The sequence below is a fragment of the Zingiber officinale genome, chromosome 1A (assembly GCF_018446385.1).
Source record: "Zingiber officinale cultivar Zhangliang chromosome 1A, Zo_v1.1, whole genome shotgun sequence".
Classification (NCBI taxonomy): Eukaryota; Viridiplantae; Streptophyta; class Magnoliopsida; order Zingiberales; family Zingiberaceae; genus Zingiber; species Zingiber officinale.
Window position 1 is genome coordinate 61,961,520 of NC_055987.1, and position 18,641 is coordinate 61,980,160.

Consider the following 18,641-nt stretch of genomic DNA (forward strand, 5'->3'; position numbering starts at 1 on the left):
GATGGTGATACATGTTGTAATTAGTGGTTGATTGTGTGTAGAATTAATCTAATGGAATGGTTAGGGTTAGGGTAATTAACCCTAGTCAACCGTTGTATTTCTAATCTAATTGGTGATTAGGGATTAGGTAACTAATCCTAATTAACCATTAGATTTAATTATGTAGATTAAGGTTGTGTTGATTAGGGTTTTGCCCTAATTTAGTTTTAGGGATTTTATTTAGCTATTCATTTGGATTTAGTTAAATAAAATATATATATTGTTTGTTGACACAGGACTCTGATTCGAGACGGGTGTCTCGACCTTGGATTGCTTGATTGTACCTTCTATTTGAGGCGGGTACCCTTTGACTTTTCTTTTCGATATTGTCTTATGATATGTATAGTTTACATATAACTAGTAGTAATTGGTAGACTAATCACTTCCCTGGTTTTAGCTTAGATGATACCTGATACATGCTTCTACTGACATTTGCTACACATTAGTCTGATATACTTTTATTTCTTGCCATGTGTATCTGTGTTCATTAAGATAGATGTATTTATAGTGCTTCACTATACTGGATTAGTTGCTTTACATGTTTGATACATGCCCTTGGATTCATGATACTTATATCATTGTTATATGTGATGTTCTTGGATTTATGCTGCTTATATCATGGTTATATATATGCGTTTACCTTTTTGGCTCACACATATATGGAGGAGGCTATGTTCAGGTATGACATACTTAGCATCATGCACCATCCCGCATGATTGCATGCGGGCGATTGACGACTCCATTATTGTTGAGCTTGTCGGCCGGCTACACGGGCCTGCACACAACGTGATCACTGCTTGGGTAGTGGTACAGCACCCAGGGTGTGTATGGCAGTTGCTCTGTAGTGCTCCGCTAGGGTGCTGATGGGTAGTACGATGACAGTGTGGTAGCACGCCGGGGTCCCTCCTCATCATCGTGTACCGGGAGATGAGAGTGTTACACTCCCTCACTATGTTTGAGGTAGGAGGATAGGTGTACTCCGAGAGCATTCCGTCCACTCGATCACTCATCAGGGGTAGTGACGGCAGAGTGCACGGTGTCACAGCCCTACCCACTCGGTCTCACCATCTCGTGTGAGATGGCTGACTGGCGTCAGGGGTGACCATGTCATATTTGCATCATATGCACAGATTGCATTATTTGTGATTGATGAATTTTGGTGATTGCATATGATTGACATGCATACAGGTTATATGCTTTTGCTCTGACTATTTTTATCTGTGTATGTTCACCGTCAGTTGCACAAGACTCGCAGGTGAGTACAGTTTATTTCAGTTATGCATTTCTTATTATTCTTACAGTAGATTGTATTACATGCTTAGTGTTGGTTACTACAGTTTATTCAGTTATGCATACCTATTATACTGTTAGGAGACTGTACTATATGTTATACTGTTAGGATACTGTACCATAGGATTATTGCTGGTAGTTATATGTTGTTGTACATATCTATTGGATTACCTGCTGAGTTCTTTGGACTCACACTGTTATATTACTACTTTTCAGGTTGAGGGTGTCTGGAGATTCTAGTCACTAGCCCCTATGTGTCGATGATTCTCCGTTGTCAACTTTTATTTCCGTTCTATGTCGTTTTATACTTGTGATGTGAGACTCTTGTATTGTGGACTTTATGACGAACATTTGGGTTTGCTACTATTGTTTTCCGCTGCGGATATTTTCATTACTTCGTGGATTTCGTTTTCTTCGTTGTAGTAGAGTATGACGTTATACATATATCTGCATTGATTTCTATATCGTCTTTTTCTTTATATTAAACTGCGTGGATTGTTCATATTAAACTGTGTGGAATGTTGATATAAACTGCGTGGTTTGGTTATTATTTGTATAGCATTGTTCCGGCCATGTGGGTCGATGTATGGATATATGTATTCTGGATTCATATTGTCACCCGTACAAGGGAGATGCTGCTGAAATTTCTTCTGGCAGGGACTACCTGGGGCGTGACATATTGTCACCCTTCTGGCAGGGACTACATTTTCAAGAATATGTAGAAATTTTTTAGGATTAAAACTTAACCCATATTGTTAAATATGATTAGATTAATTAACCCCTAAGTTTAACCATAGGTATAAATACCAATTTAACCCCAAACCCTAGTTTTATCTCATCCACTCCCTCTCCCTGAAATCTCATCCCACATCACCACTGTTCATCCTCACACATATGACTCTTTTGCCACAAGAACTACTGTGCTGCCCCGCACCTCTCTGCCCCACCACCAATGTTGATCTTAGCTGACCATCGTCGGGTCCAGGTAGTAGCACACTGTTGGTCTTTTGGTGTCCTAGCCCTACTCCACCGCCACTCACCCTCATTTTGTGCATCATGGCTGACTACTGACACCATTGCCGATCATTATCATAGACTGCCAATGACGATCGTCGATGCCATCACCCACATCGCGCCACCTTTTCCCCAGTTGATTCCCCAACCCCTACTACCAGCCCATAGCCACAGCTGCTAGGCCATGGTCACCTCTTCCAGTTCGCAGCTATGGCCAACAACAAGCTACCACTATCGACATAACCCTTTTCCTCCTCTTACGACTGTGATGCACGTCGAGTGTCCCATCGTTAGTTAGATCGATCTCCACCATCGCACGCTAACTACTAGCATGACTTTGGCCTTTTGGATCCAAGCCCAGCTGGCGTTGTATCCATGGTAGCCTATTACTCTTGCCAACACCCTACAACAAGTAGATCATGTCAAAACCACCCGATTTGTTGCCACCCTACTCATTGCTAGCCGCTATTAGTCATCACTAAGAGGAGTTGAGTGTTGCTATTTTGGGTAATGGACGATTTAAAACCAATTATTGAATTGATTAATTTTAGTTCATTGTTGATTCTAGATTAATTAAGGTTTTGTTTATTGGATAGGGAAGAATCTTAATTCAAACAGTGTGATTGTTTGAGTAAGTGGGGAGAGGAAGGGTATAACAAAAGGTCGATTTTAGGATTTATTAATGATCCTTCGATTAGGGTTTTCCAAATTAATTTGGGATTTAGTTTAGCTAGTTGTTGCATATGTGATTAGCTGAATTGTACATTTTGATGAAGGACTCTAATTGAGACGAGCATCTCAACGTAGGAGTTATTGGCATAAACTACATTTAAAGCGGATATTTCTTTCTTGACCTCTGTAGTTCTTTGACCTTACTGCATGGATATATTTTATGGTGTAGATTAATTTACCTTGACTCTATTCATATTTATTTGAGTTTGATACTTACATGCTTTTTAGAGATGATCTATTTATTGTTCATACTGTCTTATCTTGGATATTCATACTCTATAGTGCACACACGTGTATGGTGTGTACTATAAGAGTTATCATATTGGTCATTCACATGCGGTAATGTACACACGTGTATGGTGTGTATTATAGGAGTTACTATGTTAATTATTCGTATGTTGTAGTCGTATACAAGTGTATGGTGTGAACTATAGGTGTTAATAATACTATACATGTTTAGTAGACACTTGTTGGATCCTTTCATACATATAGATATATGTGATTGATAGATCATGTTTCAAGATTAATTATGTTTGTCATGTTTTTGCATTAATGATGACTGTGTTTGAGTCATTGATATTATCATCATGCACATCATTGCATTACTTGTATGTTGACGGACTATGTCTCCCTTGTGGTGTGAGAGAGCCACCAGTTATATTAGTTTTCCACTAGGCGACTCTAGGTAGTGGTAGTTAGAGTTGGGTGAAGCTTGTCTTATAGTGCCCACTTGGCCATTTGGGGTAGTGGTAGTAGAGTTGCATGCAGATAGTGATCTCCTTGTTATGTAGCTAGATAGCTACTCTACATCCTACAGAACCAGTCACTCAGATGTAGTTGTAGCTAAAGTAGTGAGCAGTTGTCATAGTTTGTCCACTCTGCCACACAGATGTAGTGGTATCTAGAGTGGTGTGTAACAATAACACACACACACACAAATATATATATATAGGGATCTTTTGTAAAAAATAATATATATATATATATATATATATATATATATATATATATATATATATATATATATATATATATAGTTGAAAAATTAATCCCTCCAAAGATCATGCAAATATAGTATACATGTTTAATCAAGTTGTTACCTTTGTTGCGTGAACTGTACAATCTCGGTAGAACTTTGATTCGACATATCTCAGCATGATCATAATGGTCGCATCTCTACCGTATCCACATGAGCACATGCCTCATTCGTCGTACGAAATCAACCTTCAAAGAAGAACAACTTTCATTGTGCTACCAACAACAAGGTGTTCGGACAAGAGAAGAAGAGGAAGAAAAGTAGAAAAATATCTTAACCAAAAATGCATTGCAAATGGCTTTTGTACTCATCCAATGAATACAAAAGGTTTTTAACTTTTGGTCTCCCTTTTAATGAATACTCCATTAATCTCTATTAATGGACATTAATCCTCTTTAGTGGGTTGAATGTTAATATATTAGATTAGCCATTAATCTAATAAGCCATTAACCCAATAAGCTAATGAGTCTTCCCCATTAATCCAATGAGTGTAATCCGAATTCATTTGAGTCCAATCTAGATTCATTTGGATTAACCCACTAATCTTAAGGTCCATAGTTTTTTAGTTAAACTAAAATAAACCTAGCTTCAAATCAACATGTTCTTTATGTGTATAACCCAATAGGTTCTTATAACACTGGTAGTGTTTCATGCCAATGCCATTGAAAAATTGTACTACCCAAGCGATAAGAATGTCGAGATCCAACTTAACTTGTCTATGTCTATTATCTTATAACTCAATCCTTCTAACCTCGATATCTAGATTGATCCATGAGGCATAGACCGTATCATCCTCTTATCAATCTTTGTATTTTTTGATCTCCAAGTAAATGCACTTAACCAAATGAGCTCAATATCTTATATTGACTTATTTGAGCATGACCATACATTTTAGTAGTTCTACTTAATTAAGGGGCTCACATATATCACTTCTGTCATATGGTAGGGATAGATCTCATCTACATCACTCACATCCCTCTGCATAACTTATTGCATACCAGTGATCAACTTTATAGTCTACCTTGTTATAGGTGATGTTTGTCTATATCAAAGTACACAACTGCTTATGTAGGAAATTATAGTGACTTCAGGTCTAAGGACTATTCATAATAATAGTCACTATGAGAATATTTATAACACTCATATAATGATCTATGAAATATTCTCATGGCGGGTCAATTTAGTACATATTCTCTAATATATACCTATGTGTCAACTTGATATCTTATATATATAACTTATGAGATTATGTCATCAGTTGACCTACATGATAGTCATAACGCATTAATATTGTCCTTGTATATTAATACTTAACTAGGAATAGTTAAGAGTAGTATTCTTTATATATCTATAGTCTTCCACTATTAGTTCAACCAATTGATATATTGTAAATTAGAACCTACTATCCTAAGATATTATTATACTTATTCATCTGACACAAATCTGAAGTAAATATAATAACCATAATTTTTTTATTTTATTAATGAAATATGATACAAAGGTTCCCTTATCAATCATCTCATAATTTACACTAAGGGCTAATACTAATAATATATGCATAGATGATGCATGTTGCATATCTTCAAGATAATATTGTGCATATGTCTGTGATATGACGCATTTGTTTGAGCTAGGGTTGTTGTATATGCTCGATATTATGCATACTTGTTCATTTATCGTTCATATATATGCTATCATATGTTGATTATGTAGTACAAATAGATCTGTTGCAAATCCCCAATGATTGTTGATCAATGTACCTTATGTGTTAGACTAGTTTAGGTATGTGCATTTATTATATCATTTATAATTGTGTATATCAATAATACCTATGAGACTGTATATTTTGATCTCCTTATACATTTGATCATGTACTACCATTATCTATTATCCACTGAGTCATTTGGACTTACCACCCTATTGTACTTTATTTTTCTAAGATAGTAGGTCAATGATATAGAGTCGCTTGGAGAGCTCCAGACTGCCAGTCCCATGTCACATTTGAGAATGTTATTTTCTATATTATATCTTTCTACTTTATTTTTGACTTTGGATGTTGTTTTTAGTTATGTAATAATTTAACTTGGTTGTGGATTTTAGCCTTGAGGTTACTTTTATTCAGTTATGTGGTTTGTTGTGTTAAGCCATATCGGCACATAGTAATTTATGTTTTCTATGTTATGTAGGGATTGTGTAAATCCCACTATACTGTTGTTGCTATATTTTATATCTTTGACTATGTATTGATGTCCACAACATATCTTCCGCTGTGTATTTATGTCTATGTGGTTGACTCATATCACGTTGTATTGTACATTGTCACTAGGAAGTATCGTTCGTTCTATCGGACAAGTATACCTCCAGAGCGTGAAAAGGATACTTACTTAACCCAACTTTTCATGTTTTTAAAGAATTATGATATTTTAACTTAAATCATATTTCTCCCTCTTTGCCATACATCAAAAACAATTCTATCTACTTTTTGACTCCTTAAATCCTAAGGACTTCTTTAGTGTTATCCATCAATGATAAAGCTTTCCTTAGCAAAAATATCTCTTGTACACTATTTGAGAGACTATATATTTGAAAGCAATTCCAAAAGATTAAATAATTTCATATACATTTTGAATAACCTCTTTTAAAATTTTTGCCAAGGCTTAAAAATATTTTACAAGACTAAGATATTTTAAAACTAATGCTTCCAAATAATTTTCATGAACTTTTTTATAAGCACTTTCAAATACTTTCAAAATATTTTTAAAATTTTTTAAAATATTTGAAAGGTATTAAGAATATTTTTAGGGTAATTTAAAAAAATATTTTTAACATATTTCAAAAGTATCTTCCTTTAATATTTTTTAAAAAATATTTTTAAGAATAATTCAATAAAATTACTTTGTAAATATTGTTAAACACATTTTCAAAGTAAGAATTTCAAAAATATGTTTCAAATATAATTCAAAAGATTTTATTTTGAACTCTTTCAAAATATAATTTTTGGAGATATTTTTGAAAATGTTTTCTAAAGAATGATTTTGGAGAATATTTTGAGAAGTAATTATGTTGAAAAACTTTGAAGATAAATTTTTTCAAAACCTTTTTGAAGATAAAATTTTTAAATATCTTTATGAAAATATCTTATTTTGAACTCATTTTCAAAATGTGTCATTTAATAGGATCTATCCCTTAACCTAATACTTAGGAAATCCTTTTAACCACAATGAACAAATTCCTATGTGTCTAGATGTTTATAAGATCATGGTTGACCTAAGGATCTAGATGATTGGTTTTGATCAACAATCCTTAAAAATGTCAAAATTTTAAAAGATATCTTTTTAAAAATATAAAATATTGCACCCAAATAATAATTAAATAATAAGTGTTATTAGAGAAATAATCTTATGGGATTTTTAAAAATTTGTAAAAAAATTTTGAGATTTAATTGGAGCCTGTATGACTTATTTAAGGGGGATAAATCTATTAGGATAGCAGAAAGTCTATTTAGATAACCCAATTAAGCTGGGAGTTGATTGGATTAGTAAACCTAAGTTTCCAATTTAAACCTGGGTTTTATATCTTATCTTTCACTTTCCATTTTCGATTCTTTCTTCTCTGATCTCCTTTCTCCCTTCTCCTCTCCTGATCCCCTTCCCCTTGTGCATCGCTGTCGAGCGTCGACGTTGACAACTACGAATGGTCGAACCTCCGACGTAATCAAAATTTGGTTAACACAAATCTGATTACATGAATGAATTATATTAGGGTTAATAATGTGATTATTGGATGAGTTAGAGTAATCAAAATTAAGGTGAAGGTAATTGTGAGACATTAGTGTTTCTAATCAAGTTTGGGGTTTGTTTCTATTATCCAATGTACATTAGATCTAAGTGTAGATATATATTCTGTGATACGAGAATTTGTTAGGAGATGAGTGTCTTGACGTGGCCATTGTTTAGAATGATATATGAAAAAGGTGGGTACTTTGTCCTTGACCTCTATAGTTCTTTGTGTAAAATATGGTACCCAAAATAATAATAAATAATAAGTTTTAATAGATGAAAAACCTTAACGAAATTTTTAAAATTTTTTGGAATTTTTTTTGAAATTTTTTGGAGCTCGTATGATGTATTCTGAGAGGATGAATTTATAAGCTTGAGAAAAAGTCTATTTGGAATACTCATTTAGTTGGGATTTGATTGTTTTAATTAAGCTAGGTATAAATCATCTAAACCTAAGTTCCTAATGTTATTCCTCTCCTCTGCGTCGATGCCTCTTTTCTTCACCCGATCGTTTCTTCTCCCCACCCATCTCCTCTTTTCTCATCGCCACCCAATGACACCGATCATCCTCCTCGCACCGTCGTCAACCACCATGGCTTGACGCCGGACGCTGATCACTGCACACTGCCCCTCTCCCAATCTCCCTTCTCCTTTCTTCCTCTCTGCTCCTCATCACCTCCGCGAGGCTTTCTTTGATCTCGTTAGCGTCGAGCTCTTTTAAACCCAGCCACTAGTCGTGGGAGAGCACGCCACTACCTCTCCTTCCTCCCGAATACGTTGAGGCATTGTTTCACCGCGCAATCAGCCAGATCCTCTCTGCCCTAGATGCGATCAGCATCATCGCGCATCGTCGTCGCTAGGGTTGAGCCGTCGGCCTCCCTCAGCCTTGATGTTGCTCCACCTTTCTACCCCTCTCGTGCTCTAGCTATGCTACTCTGATTGCCACTGTGTGTTTTCATCGTCGACGCCATCCCCTCCAGCGTGCGCGGTCGACAGCCAGGGTCAGCCACTACCAACATTGAGCCCTTCTCCCTGCGAGCAACCACCTTGCTCTTTTCTCCACCCACGAGAGGTTGTGGGTTGCAGATCTGATCTGTAGCATTTCAGCATTTGTTGAGTTTCAGCTAGCAAGCATTGATTTGTAGTATTTGAGATAGAGGCAGCAGCTACACTCGACTTCGACTGTAATTCTTGGCATCCAACATCTTCGGCTTTGGATCAACAACAATGCATCCAAATTTAGGTGAGTTTTGAGGTGATTTCATTTCTATATTGGTTTGGATTAGTAGATGGTTTGTAGATTATGTTTGGAAAAATTGAAGGATTTATGAGAAGATTTGATTAGTGAGAATTAAGGAATTAATTTGGTTAAATAGTTCTTGATGCTTAATCAAGTATTTGATAAGAGATGATATAATGGATTGATTAATAGATTGTGGATTATGTTTGGATTTAGGAGGAGTTGGATTAAGGATGGACTTATCATCTTATTGGATTTGGATCATTAGGTGGAGTTGAACATGATTATCTAATCAAACTAGGATTGGGTTTTGGATTTAGCTAGTTTTCATATTTGTGATTATCTTAACTGTATATCATATGATTTACAAGACGTTGATTCGAGACGAGCGTCTCGATGTGGGATTGATTTATCGGATCTACATTAAAGGCGGGTACCTTTGACTTATCTCTTTTGATATTGTCATCATGATATGCATAGTAATTTATATCTAGTAGTAATGGTTGTGTTTTTAGCTACCATTGGTATATCACTACTTGATATCTATAGTATGCCTTTGTTTGTTATTATCTGTTATGCATTTAGGCTTATGTTCTTTTGTTCTTGCCATGTGTACTTATGATCATATAAGTAGTGACATACATTGCCTTACTGTGTACAACACTAGTTACTAGACATATCTGACATATGTACTTAATTTCATGATACTTAGATCCTTGTTGTATTTCTTTACCTTTTGGTATATATTATGGAGGTGTCAGAATTTACATGTTGTAGTGTCATGCACCATCTTGCATGATTGCATGTTGAGTGATTGTCAGCTCCATTGTTGTTTAGCACATCACCAGTTACATGATCTACACACACAACCACTCATGGGTTAGTGATACATCAGGCAGGGTGTGTGCTGTTTGTTCTGTCAGGGCTCTGCTGGTCCGCTCATGGGTAGCGACGACTGCAACGTGTATCGGACAGGGATCCCTCCCCTTGACCATGATATAGGGAGATGAGAGCTTAGGTTCCCCCACTATGTTTGGGGTAGGAGGATAGGTGTATTCTGACAACATCTTGTCCACTCGGTCACTCAAGAGTAGTGATGACAAAATGCACAATTATCATAGCTCTACCCACTCGGTCTTACTATCACGTGTGAGATGGCTGACTGGCATCAGGAGTGACCATGTCATTTGCATCATATGCATGGATTGTATTTATTATTTTTGATTGCTGCATTTTGTATGTTGTAATTTTTTGTGGTTGCATATGATTGACATACATACAGGAGACATGTTTATGTCTGGTCTGACGACCCTTATATCCTGATAGGAGGTCCTGGTGAGTATAATTTATTTAGTCTTTTCAGTTCACATTTCCTATTATTGTTCGGGAAATTACACCGCATGATTATTACTGATATTTATATTTTACTATGCATGTTTGTCGATATCCGCTGAGTATGTTATACTCACTACCCCTTATTTTTCTATTGTTTTCAGGTTAGCGCATAGATATGTTGTGTTGCTTGGAGTATCCTGTCTGCCGGTCACACGTCACATCCGAAGACTGTTTTCAGTTTCATTTATGTTGTCTGATTTATGTATTTGGTGGATTTATCATTGTATATTCCGGTTTTGGTTCTGGAGTGTTGCTACGTGGTATCGGATATTATTTTGTTGTGTTGTGTAAGCTTGGCCGGCTAGCCGTCTTTAATGTTTTGGTTTGTACAGGTTATCTTTCGTTTTGGTTTTTCCGCTATGTGTTTTGAGTATAGCCGAGTGGGATGTTTAATATATATAACTGCGTGGTTGTGATATTTTGTTTCAACCGAGTAAGATGAGTATATAATTATGTGGTTGTGTATATATTCTAGCCGTGTGGACTGATGTATTCTTGTGGATGTATAAATGCTTCAGATTGTCACCGATACAGGGGAGATGTTGCCAGATTTTCCTCTGGCAAGGACTCCTCTGGGGTGTGACACTTTAAACTTAGTGCATGAATTATTTGATAGATTAGGTTGCTTTACCATGACTTCACTCGTACTTTATCTATATTTGATACTTATATACTTCATCTTTGAGATGATCTCTGTATTATCTATATAGTCTCACTGTTTGATATTCTTACTTTGTAGTTTACACACGTGCATGGTGTGTACTATAAGAGTCATCATACTGATTATGCATATGTTAGTGTGCATATGTGTATAAGTGTTGTTACTTATTGTATATCTTATTGGTAGTCACATGTTGGATCTTTTCATACATACAGTTATATGTGATTGATGGATCATATTTCTGGATATTTATGTGTAGTGTGTGCATGCATGTTGAATGAGGTATATTGGGAGTATTTAGTCGATTACATCTATTTTGTGTATGCACACATGTCCATTATATTTTATTGGAGGTATTATATTGATTATACTCAGGATGTATGTGTATACATATCAAGTGAGTACTATTAAAGGTGTCATGTAAATTATACCTATGTTGTGTGTGTACATGAGTTGGGTGTGTATTATTGGAGATATCTTGTCGATTATACCTTTATTGTTATGTGCACACTTGTCCAACATATTTAGTTGGAAGTATCTTGATGATTATATCTCTGATGTGAGTGTACACGTGTTTATCGTGTGTGTATGTGAGGCTGGTGTGTATTATTGGAGGTATTTTGTTGATTAAACATGTGTTATAGTGTGTTTACATGTATTTGGTGTGTACTATTGGAGGTATCTTATTGAGTACACTTATGTTAAGTGTTGACACATGTCTGGTGTGTATTATTAGAGGTATCATGTTGATTATACCTATGATTGTGTGTGTATATGTGTCAGGTGTATATTATTAGAGGTATCTTGTCGATTAAACTTGTGTTGTGGTGTGTGTACATGTGTCTAGTGTGTACTATTGAAGAAATCTAGTTGATTATTCCTAGGTTAAATATTCACTGGTGTGTATCACTAGAGGTATCTTGTTGATTATACCCATATTGTGTGCGCACATGTGTCTAGTGTGTACTATTGGAGGATCATGTTGTTTATATTGTACATATATTGAGGAACTGGTTGCATTGATGATCATTGTATCGGTGTGATGATTACTTACATCATATTCATCATTGCACTATATGTATGTTGATGACTATTGCTCATTTGTGGTATAAGCTAGTTTGACGACCATTGTTCCTTTGCGGTATGAGCTAGTTTGATGACCATTTCTCCCATGTGGTATGAAATAGTTTGATGACTATTACTCCTTCATAGTTAGAGCCAGTTGAGAGTGATTATTATACTTTTGGACTTGCATATATCTATCGACCAGGGCTCCCTCCCATTGTGGGTTGAGGTTAGAGCCAGTCGACAGTGGTTTTATACGCTAGGCTCTCCACAAATTATCTATAGTAGAGTGTTCTCGTGCAGCCCGTAGCTAGATAACTACATCTGTCTGCCCATGGGTTATTTGTGGTATAGTGTTGTCGTGCAGATAGGAATCCTGACATTTTAGGCTGCCCACAGGTTATCTGTGGTAGAGTATTCTCACATAGCCTATAGCTAGATAGGTACATCCTGTCTACCCATGGGTTATCTTTTGTAGAGTGTTCTCACGTAGATAGGGACCCTGACATTTCAGGTTGCCCACGGGTAATCTATGGTAAAGTGTTCTTATGCATCCATTAGCTAGATAGTTACATCCTGTCTACCCACGGGTTATTTGTGGTAGAGTGTTCTCGCACGACAGGGATCCTGACACTTTAGGTTGCCCATAGGTTATCTGTGGTAGAGTGTTCTCGTGCAACACATAGCTAGATAGTTATATCCTATCTGCCCACAGGTTATCTGTGGTAGAGTGTTCTCACGAAGACAAGGACCCTGACATTTCAGGCTTCCCACGGGTTATCTATGGCAAATTGTTCTCAAGCAGCTCGTAGCTAGATAGCTACATCTTGTCTACTCACGAGTTATCTATGGTAGAGTGTTCTTGCAGAGACAGAGACCCTAACATTTTAAACTACCCTCAGGTTATTTGTGGTAGAGTGTTCTCGCGCAGTCCCTAGCTAGATGTCTTGGTCATTTGTATTTGCTTATGGTGGAGCGTTGCTCCCACATATCTTGTATTGCTTGTGGTAGAGCATTACTCTCACATATGTTGTATTGCTTGTAATGGAGTGTTGCTCCCACATATGAGAGATTGCTAGTGGTGGAGCGTTGCTTCCACATATAGTGTATTCTTGGATTGGAGCATTGCTCTCATATTTGATGATTTATTACTATTTTATCATATAGAGATATATTGTTATATATATTACCCATGGGTTATGAGCAGGTCTGTTGTTGATCCCGAGTGATTTACTGATTGTTATACCATTTGTGATAGATTGGTACTGGTACATGTGTTTATCATGTCATATATGATTATATCCTTATTTTCCTACTGAGACTGTAGATCTTTGATCGCCTTATATTTTTGTTCATGCACTACCATGTTCTTATTACCTATTGAGTGATCCGTACTCACCATCCCTTGTACTAGTTTTTCTTTCGCTAGGTAATAGGTAGATGATGGAGGAGTTAGTTAGGGAATCCTGCTGCCAATCCCATGTCACATCTAAGATTAGATTTTCACTACTATTTCATTCGGCATTATTTGTATTTTGTATTTAGACTTGGTATCATGTTATGTTGTCTTGTTTATGGTTTTGAGCCTTGTGGTCACTTTAATTCATTGTTTGGTTTTATTGTGGTGTATGTCATGTCAGCATGTAGTCAATTTATTATGTTGTATTGTTTTTAGATTTTTCTTATGTTTTCCACTGAGTTTTGTTTCAGTCATGTGGGCTATTTATTATACAACTCCATGGTTATGTTCTTTTTATTCCAGCCTTGTGGGTTGTGTATATAATTGCGTGGTTGTGTATGTTCGAGCTGTGTGGGATGTTAATAGCTTGTGAGTAGCCTTGTGGTATTGAATACATGTTTATTTGTCACTACTACAAGGGAGGTGCTGCCTAATTTTTTTTATTTGTTGGACAACCTTACCCTCGGGGCGTGATAATTTATTGGTATCAAAGCCGCAGGTTTACGGGGCATATTTTTTTTTTGTGTTTTGGATTTTGTGATTTATTTTCTTGATGTGACTTTTTGAGTTTTGGGACTAGATAATGGTAGGACATCTCCAAGCTATAGGAAAATAAGGTATGTTCTAGTGGTTATTACTACATTGTTTAGTTGTGTTGGATTGTATAACTATTTCTATTCCTATCTGTTAGGTATCCATTGACTTGGTGTTAGCATGGTAACACTTATTGAGTCAGCCTTATTTGTAGTTGTGGTTGAGAATGACCAAGGGCGCAACTAGTTGACACTTTGGGACTCAAAGCTGATGCAATGAATGTAGAATTTTCTATAACACCGACTAATACAGAGTTGGGACACAGGGGTCGAGTCCATCAACAACTTATTGGAGATCAAAGTTTACAATCTCAAGGAATACCACTAGTTATACCAACCTCGTCTATTGCCTACTGGGTGGAAGATAGGGCCTGTATATCATTGTTGGTTTGGTCGGTAGAGGACCAATTTAGCCTTGTTTAACTTGAGCAATAGAGGACCTATGTACTCTTATTGGTTTAGTTAGTAGAGAACCAATTTACTTTTATTGGTTCGGTTAGTAGAGGAACCGACTTACTCTATTTCATGGAGATTCTGATCCTTAGGTTCCTCGTGCCTGGTTATATAACCCAGAAGGCACATTCGATTATAGGACTTATACAGATGTAAGAAAGGCCAATTTAGCTATATACCATCTATGAGATTAGATCGTTACTTGGTGGAAAATGCAAAGGATGACTTTCGGGGAAATAAAGCATCTCCTATTGATGATCTCAAGATACTCTAGAGAGATAGTATTTCTCTACATCTTTCTGTATAGCTCATGCAGGTGTTCTTGAACCTGAAGAAGGAGGAATCAAGACATAATGCTTAATAAGGAGATGGTTAGTGGACTCACCTAACGCTATTCTATTGGAGATCCTGACTAAGGGATCGATTAGATATGGTTAGATATTCTTAATGGTGTATTGGGATATATGACCACCTACAATGATGTGGAGAAGACGAGTTATTTACTTATTGTTGGTGCGGGTAGCACTAACGGTCTAACCTAGGTTTTGATGAATGACAAATAGGTTAAGTTAGTTTTGTTGTTGTCTGATACTTTGATCGAGTGTGCAGGAGAAGTCCAGACAGGTCGACGGGCTGACCGGATGTCTGGCACGAAGTCCAGCTAGGTCGACGGGCTGACCGGATAGCTGGCGAGAAGTCCAAGCGGGTCGACGGGATGACCGGACGCTTGGCAAGAAGTCCAGCTAGGTCGACGGGCTGACCGGATAGCTGGCGAAAGGTCCAGACGGGTCGAAGGGCTGACCGGACATCTGGCAGGTAAGTAAGATAAGTCACTGGAGGGGAGTGACTGCGAGGACGCGTTCCTGGGAAGGGAACATTAGGCGTCGATCCGGCTTAGATCCATTTCGGAAATCTAAGTCGAGATCGTGACTAGATTCCGATCTCGGAAAGACGGAATCTAAGTCATACTTTTTCTGTTAATTCATACTTTATAAATTGTGCTAACAATCTGTGTTGCAGGGTATATTTTGCCTCGGACTAACCTTGTTTTGCAGGAGAAGGAATCTCTGGAAAAAGGTGGTCCGGGCGCTCGGAAGGGATCCGGGCGCCCGGAGGCAACTTTTATCCTCTGCGTCGCCTCACTACGTGGAGCATCCTGACTGGACTTGCCACGTCGCACCAGGGCGCCCGGAAGGGATCCAGGCGCCCGGAGCAGCATATAAAAGAAGCCCCAGGGGTGGAGCTTCAAACACAACTGAGAACTCTTCGACTGCTTGCCCTGCTGCTCTACGCTCCTACGACGCTAACAAAGCTCCGACAAAGTGCTCCTTCTTCTTTGGTTAATTTCCTTGTCGGTATCACTTTGTTTCATTAGCATTTCTTGTACTCTTTTTGTAATCATATTCGAATTGCTAGTGATTGCCCAACGAAAGTGGTCAAGGACCACGGGCCTTCGAGTGGAGTCGTCACAGGCTCCGAATGAAGTAAAATCAACTGTGTTCATTTACTTTTCCGCTGCGTACTTTTACACTCGAGTTTTCGAATCGATATTCACCCCCCTCTATCGAGCGATCACGGTCCTACAAGTGGTATCAGAGCAGGTGGTGCAACCACCAATCAGACAGGGGTGAAAAATTATTTTTTTCGATTTTCAGTTTTACAATTTTTTTCCTGTTGCAATTAAATCTAAATTGGTGCAACACCAATTTAGATACTTCTATAATTTTTTTTCCGACTACTAATCCAAGACCAAGTCTTGTGATTTTTGTTTTCTTTTCTTTCTTCTGTGCGCAGAACTAAAATGTCTCGAGACGAAGGATTCGACGCGATCGACCTCCACTCTTCACGGGGCGATTTTCCGTCTTGGAAGAAGCGCATGGAGTCTACCTCAAAAGAACTTGACGGTGGATGGCGTTACGAGACCCTATAAAATTCCAGCGGACAACTCGGAATATATTGGATCTGAAGGCGGGCAGTGATTTGAAGAAAAAGGCGTCAACAGAAAATAAAGCGATCAAAACTCTACAGTGCGGATTAACAAGAGAAGAACTGAACAGAGTCGGCCCACACAAAAATGCTAAAGAGCTGTGGGACAAATTGATCGAGATGCACGAGGGAACGAGCGATGCGAAGGTAACAAAACGAGACCTGCTTTTGAATAAAATTCTTAATATAAAAATGTAGGAAGGTGAAACGGCGAATCAGCTCCACGCGAGGATCAAGGACATCCTCAACGGGCTTCATGCAATAGGCCACCAAATGGAAAATAGAGACTTAATAAGGTACGCATTAAATGCTTTTCCACGTAATAGTTTGTGGGCATCAATCGTAGATGCCTACAAAATTTCTAAAAATCTTTCCAAGTTAAAATTAGACGAGCTTTTCTGTGAACTAGAATTACATGAACAAACTAATGCTGGAGTCGAGAAAGGTCTAGCTTTATTTGCAGGTTCCTCCAAAGAAAAGAAGAGCAAGCCTGAATATGAAGAAGATTCCGACCAAGACTCCGAAGACGAAGAACACCTGGTGAACTTGGTAAGAAAAATGTTCACCAGGAGAAAAAGGAACTTCAGCAAGAAGGACTTTCAAAAGATCAGTTCTCCCACGGAACAGAAGAACGTGACCTGTTTCGGATGCAACAAAAGGGGGCACTACAAGAACAAGTGTCCAAGACTGAAGATTGACAAACCGAAACAGACCAAAAAGAAGGCTCTCAAAGCAACGTGGGATGACTCCTCCTCGAGCGAATCGGAAGCAGAAGATCAGAAGCACCAGAGTCACCTCGCGCTGATGGCCCGCGAAGCTGAAACGGAAGACGAATCGGAAGAGGGTCCAAACTCGAATCGAGCCACGAGTCCGTACTCGTTTCCGAAGGTTCCGAAGAGGTATACCTGAACCTAAATTGTAAATTTTTTAAAATTATTTCTTATTTGAATAATAAATTGATTAAACTAGAAAATGAAAATAAATCACTTTTTGAGGAAAATCAAGACCTCAAGGAACAAATAAAAAATTCAAATCCAACTCAAGATCTAACACTTGAGGAGGACAATTTATCATTAAAAAATGAAATAAATAATTTAAAAGAGATATTAGAAAAATTCACAACAAGATCAAAAAATCTAGACTTAATCCTAAATAATCAAAAAGTATGCTATAATAAAACCGGACTAGGATATAAGTCGAATTCAAATAAAACCTTCAAATCGTTAATAACCCAATACAAATCAACCAATCTAGCTTGGGTTCCGAAAGCGTGCTTAACCACGCAAATAAGACTTAATCAATATTATATACCTAAAGAAAAAATACATTATATAAAATCGAATAAACCAAACCAAAATCCAAAATACAAACCTAAATCAAATTCAAAATCTAAACACTTTAAAAAACAACAAAATATAAACTATCACCAAGTTAATTATAACTATAAAAGAAACAGACACAAACCTAAAACGAAAATTTAAATTAAAGGTAAATAATTCAGGGGGAGCCTCCAGAATAGCTAGCACCTCCAAAAATTAACTAAGCCGGCAGGGTAATTAGGATTAGTTAAAAGAGACCAAGTTTAACTTGAATCATGGTACTGGTGAAGTTTGTGGATGATAGTACGTTAGGGAAACTTGGGCATCGCATGTCTAGAAAGATATGATTTCGATCTGGTGCATTTGGCCAAGTGGAACTGACCGAAGCTACCCTTAAATGAATCCTAACCAGTTAGACCAAGGTTTAGTACTAAGCTCCATGGATAGGACTATTCGGAAAACCTCGAAAGGTTAGTTACTACTAATGACGTCCATGTGACTCACCAAGCTTAGAAGTTTATCCGAAGATTGCCTATTTGTGGAGACCAAAGCTAAATCTGAATCTAACACAAGTTAAACC

The 18,641-nt window shown here is 37.3% G+C and overlaps 1 long non-coding RNA gene across 1 annotated transcript; it reads left to right on the forward strand.

The window, feature by feature from the left end:
* The first annotated feature begins 8,364 nt into the window (after window positions 1-8,364).
* On the forward strand, window positions 8,365-10,962 carry LOC122025623. Its single transcript, XR_006123785.1, has 2 exons — window positions 8,365-9,133; window positions 10,627-10,962. It is a non-coding gene; the product is annotated as an uncharacterized LOC122025623 (long non-coding RNA).
* The last annotated feature ends 7,679 nt before the right edge of the window (window positions 10,963-18,641 follow it).